The 6000-nt window shown below is 36.2% G+C and overlaps 1 protein-coding gene across 2 annotated transcripts in view; it reads right to left on the reverse strand.

Annotated features, from left to right (window-relative positions):
- The window catches only part of LNX1 (ligand of numb-protein X 1), a 1086042-nt gene that overhangs the window by 379550 nt on the left and 700492 nt on the right, over positions 1 to 6000 (reverse strand). The window lies entirely within an intron of this gene.

Raw genomic sequence — 6000 nt, forward strand, 5'->3', positions numbered from 1 at the left:
AACTCAGAATTAAACACTCATTATTTCTACTGCATGGGCTATAGTTACAAAGCAAAATGATCTGAATAGCACTTCTGCCCATTGTCAAAAGATTTTTCAACTGTATATGTTTATAACCATAAAAAAAAATTCCTGTGAGAAATATATATTGCTTTATGAACAGCTTTTAACAACTGACCTCCAACAATTGCAGTTGCTGACTCATGCCAGTTTAAAAATATGTTTAAAAAAAACATGCATTCATTAATTTGATCATTCAGTTTCTTCATAACTGTGTTACCTTGTATATGGTTGTGAAATAGGTTAAACATTTCCCAGAAAGCTATGGGTGTAAGACAGAGAACCAGTTATGAATGGGATGACTGCCGTTCAGTGTGCCTTTGGGATATGGGAAGAAACTGGCGACGATGACAGGAGCTCGTGTAGACAGGAGGAGGGCATGCATATTGCCTGCAGAGAAGGCACTCCAGCGAAGATATAGTCAGAAGAACCTATTGCTGTGACGCACTGCAGCACCACATCTAATACTGTGGTCATTACCTGCATTTGAAACTCAGACTGCATTATGGGGTTATTGTTATTCCTATGCCACAGCAACTTATTGGGAATGTATAATGCTGCTCATACGGAACATAAAGTACAATATGAAAGATTATGAACAAGAACCATTAACAGTTAACTTGTAGTGTACACAGCATTGTGATTACATTCCAAGACTAACTAGTTATGTGCTTTAGTAGCATGAGACCTAAACTTATCAATTGTTAAGTACTGCCACAAGCACTGTTAAGATTTTGTCTCGCATTATTCCCTAAGAAATGATAGTGCCAGCTACCACATCATAGTGGCAGAACTAAGAAAGAAACAGCTTTGTTTCTGCCTGCTATGCCTGTAATCTGTCCCTAACTTTCTCACAAAATATTGCCACTGACATGTTGCTGTCCATTTGACAGCTCTTGCTAAGAACTTTACTAGCTTTGATAACCAGCAAAATACTTTACAATGTTTTTTCTTTTTCATTGTAATTAATAGTAATTGGAGCAGATAAGACTCTATTTACTACAAAGAATTATGATTGGTTCTCTGATCCTAACTTAGTATTGTGTGTTCTCAACATGGATTACCAAGATTTACCTCTATGCTAAGTGTTTGCAACATGGATGTCAAGAAATTCACCTCCAGAGCAAAGCTCAACAGGTAAATCTTGACATCTGTGTCAAGAACACATAATTAGTTATGACAGGAGAGACCTGATCACAATTCCTTGTAGTATCTGAGGTCTCAGCTACTCTGATATACTACTAATTGATGCAAGGGTGCAAAATGTTTTACAGCTATGGAAAGAGTGAAACACTTATTGCTGTCGTACAGACAGCAGTTAGAAGCTAAGTGTATTTATGATGGACTAACAGCTTTAAATGCTGTAAGACACTGAATTCTGTATTTTCTGTGTGGCAGCATGAAGTATTTTACAGCTTTCAATGCTGTTTTAGCTTTTCAGAGATGCTCTGTGATGGCCACTCTTTACCCTGTGGTGTAAGACTAGACCATAACACCTTTGAATGTTATGAATAACAAAAGGATTATGCTTGGGTTTCCAATCATAATCAGCTTGTTATGTGTTCCTGACATAGATGTCAAGAAATTTACCTGAAAAGCTCAAAGCAGGAATCATGACATATCTGTTTGGAACTGTATCTGCTCATCACATATCCAGAATGACAGTAATAAAAAATAATATCTGAGGTGCCTTTTTGACTTTTCCATGTTGAAACTAACTTTAGCCCCATTCAGCCTGAGTTAATTATCACAATAGCATGTCTGTAACTGCGGTTCAGTATCACTCCTGATTTTAAAGAATTCTGTAAAATGCCATGGTTTTGAACTCCAAACAACAGAATTGTAATAGTAAAAAATAAAATAAAACAAAACTGAATACTGCTGGAAATAAATTTTTGACAGCCATTACTTGTTGGGAATATCCCAATGAAGATGGCTTCAACTTCTATACCCACTTAAGAATTATTCATGTCACCATGTCACTGCAACTCAGAAGTAAGTATATCCCTGCTGTGTTGGCATATGGTGTTTGAATTCCGTTATGTTCATAACTCATTCCCATTAGTAATACATTTACCAGTACTAGGTAGATCCAAAAAGGGATGGTTAGGCTAATAAAATGTAAATATAGCAATCAGTGACAGACAATGTACACAAAGGCACAGGAACACAGACATGATATAATACCTTTTATTGGACCAATACAGCTTTTGCAATTACTCAACATTTCCAGCTGGCAGGAGCCCTTCATCAGGAGTTAATCATAGGTCATAGATCACTGATCGACACTGTGTGCTGAACACCTAAGCAACAAAGCTCTTTATGAACCTTAGTGAAGATATTTCCTTAACTACCATGTAGTGAATTCTAAATCAGGAAATACAATCTTTTACAGCATCTACAAAGGCTGGTGGATTTCTATACTTGGAACCAGTAGGGATTGCATGACTTCCTAATTACCCAACCAATATTATGTTATTGGATTTCTGTACTTGCTCAGCTATGGTAGCACATCTGCAAACCTGAAATTCACAGTATTTCCCGTTTATACTTCTAGACATATTCACTTAATGTGCTTGGTTGAGAAATTGATCTTCTACACTAAGCAGATTTTCCCAGATATATCTTAGAAATGTAGATGCTAATTCTTTTTTTATCTTTTCCTTACACTGTGTAAAGTTTCTGAGTTTAAATTCTGTTACACAAACCTTTCTGAACTCTGTCAATGGTAATAGTGGGGGTTCTCAAAAAGGTCACCAGTTTTCACTTAAAGATTCTTTATAAAGCTAGTCTGAACTGTGGCTTAGCTTGCAAAGATTATGGAAGGAAATGATTATTTTTGGCTACATTGACTGCAACAGCTATCTACAAAGTTGTATATGTCAACCTCGAACGTCTGTCTAGTAAGGAGTACATTTTTGTTGTAGCTGTACCATGTAAAATCAACTGATAAAATATCTGACTTGCAGTTAAAGTCTACCATTCATTACCCTGATTATCCTGGATCTGGTGTATCAGCTACTTTTAGCAATGGATTCATTTCTAATAATATTTCTTAGATCAGCACTCTAACACTACTTTCTGATACTTGGAGGTGTCCTAACTGCTAAAAGCATGTTGGTACAAGTTTATATGTTAATCTGCTTTCGTGGCACAGTCAGAACTGTGTATGTGTAAGTGGTTTTCAGACTACAGAATCCTGGGCAAGGAAGGACAGAATAATAAAGTGGAATAAGAGGAAAAGATTTGGGGCAGAAGGGCAATACGTAAGGATAATAAGGTACTGCTAGTAACAGCCCTATGATAATAGGAATCAGGTTGGAATGGAAAGGAAGCCTCGCCGTAAGACATGGGTGGAGATTCATAGATTAGTATTAGGCTAACTCCCCTTGTGGGCCATTTTAAGCCTAGTCAGTTACACAATGTGAGAATCAAACCCTGCACTTTACGTCTATAAGGTAAATACCTTAACCATTATGCCAACCTCCCTCCTCACCTAAAAGTGCACAGATGTTGTCTGGAATGCTACTACTGATACTGCAGACAGTTGGATAAGTGTTTGAAGGCAGACTAATTTGCATGTACCAGTGTGTCCTCAAATAAGCAATAAACTGGAACTGGTGTGATGGATGATGATAGTAAAAGATATGGTGCTTTGTGAAGCGAAGCAGAAGGACTGATAAAACTTTTAGCTGTACTTTCAATTGTATGTGTTAGTGAGGGGGAAAATAGAGAATTCTCAACATAGTGGACAGATGATAGAATGACTTAGGGTGAGAGGTTAATGCTGATGTAAGACTGAGTTTTTGTGATGACATGAGAGAGCCATTAGGATGGATGATTAAAAGGTTTTGAAGTTCAAAATGGGATCTGATATTAGAATCAAGCTGCCCTTATATGTGAATGGGAGAGAGAAAAGAGGTGGCGGATGGGGGGGGGAATCAAAAATGAAGATAACAGATGTAAATGAAAAACATGTGGCTGGGTGAGTTAAGAAGTGAAAGAGGGAAGCACATGCTGAAAAGTATAAGGGAAGAGTAGAGATCTGGGTTTGTTTATATATGCATGTATGTGTTTAGTTATTTGTTTATCTTTTTTATTTAACATTTTGTTTAAGTAAGTGGGCTAGATTATCTTTTCAGATCTGACTCAAACTCAATGCAGATTACAGAAAGATACAAAGGTTCTAAGAACATTTTATCCAAGTGTGCAGACAATAACAATGTACAGACAGACAGTAACAAAATATACATAAACAGTGAAACTGACATTTATATACATTCTATAGCAAGGACGATATAAGCACTACAACACAAGTTTTCAGCTGTCCAGCAGACATTATATTATGGTTTTTGGACACAAGCTGTCTTGTTTTTACTTATTCCATGAGTAATTTACTATGAGCAATTTCTGATGCATTACAGTGTTAAGAAAGGTGTAACAACAAAAAAAAAAAACTTTGGTAGCAGTATGCAACAGTTGTGACACAGGCGATGATTTTACCAGGCCGAAAAGCAGTATCGCCTCCAATACTTCAAAAGCTGGGTCAAAGCCTCTCCAAAAATCACAATCATTTATTTTAAAATGTTTGCTTGTTTATGATAAGTGAAGAGACTGACAGTTTTGTCTGCAGTAAGATTCAGTTGAAACAGTTTCCTTTGGCAGACTTTTCAATTCTGCACTTGGTACACCATCAGTAGATTCAGCTAATCAGTTTTGTGGCATGAATTACATGCACAGAGAATGGATGCGCTCTCAAGATAGTGAGAAAGTAGAAAAGGAAGCAGCAGGACATCTGTGACAAAAAAGAATGCGACAACTTCAAGTTGTTATTATTTATTATTATTTATTTATTTATTTACATTTGTTGACCGGGAAAATCCAACTGGACACAGGTCCTTTTCCAGTGGAGGCCCGGGGAGAAAAGCTCCACAATAAAAACAACAATTAATTACAAGTTACAAGAAGTATAGGTAGGTTTTGTTTAACAATAGTAGTAAACAGTTATAGTTTAAAATGAAATTAAGTATTTAGTTAAATGGTACAACACTTATATCACTGGTGCCATAAAGACTAACAAGTATCTTAATAGCTGAACTAGTTTGTAACTGTTTGTAGGACTGCCTTTTACACCAGTTTGATAGGTATGCATGCAATGCATTGTGATGAAGTATTTAAATTTTATGGTGTGTGAAACTAAAATGATAAATGTGACATAATTATACATTTTGAAAGGCAAAATTAAAATCAGTTTAAACAGCAAAAAAATTGAAATAAGTCAGCAGCAGAATGTCAGAACTTTATCTAGCAAAGAATAACTGGGAGAAATGGTTAAAGTGCAAAGGATAAAAATAAGGCAGGTGAATTAACAATGCTTAGAGAATGGGCAAACTGTACATTAAACCCTGACTGGCAAATGAAATTGTCTGGCAGGGTTTTCATGTACAGGTAATTCCTGCTGAAAAATTAGTCCACTGCTTCATGATAGCACATTAAACTGCCATGAAGCTCGGACTGTAAGAAAGCCAATGGCCATCACTATTTTATGCTGGCTAAGCAGCTGTTTAGTGAGAGTAAAATTGAAATAGATAAAAAAAAATAGTAAAGTGCGTGTATGTGTGCTTGTATGTTTGTGTGCATGAAAGCAGAAGTGAAAGAGAGGTGGAGCTCGAGTAGTGTCTGTAACTGCATACCTCTCATCCTCTTTGCTCAATAAATCTGGACAAAGTCTAAAATAATGGTGGGACAAACGCACAAAAATAGGGACAAATTTTAAATAATGCTCTTATAAAATTAGAAGGTTTCCAGAATAACAGGATTTGTTTTATGTATTTTCTGAAGGAGATGAAGTCTAATGCACAAAAAATGTAGGTCATTATTTACTGACTTCAATCCACAATGATTTGCCATCAAAACAAAAAAGTTATGAGAGGCAGATCA

Source organism: Protopterus annectens, chromosome 2.part0 (assembly GCF_019279795.1).
Source record: "Protopterus annectens isolate FY-2018-M chromosome 2.part0, PAN1.0, whole genome shotgun sequence".
Classification (NCBI taxonomy): domain Eukaryota; kingdom Metazoa; phylum Chordata; order Ceratodontiformes; family Protopteridae; genus Protopterus; species Protopterus annectens.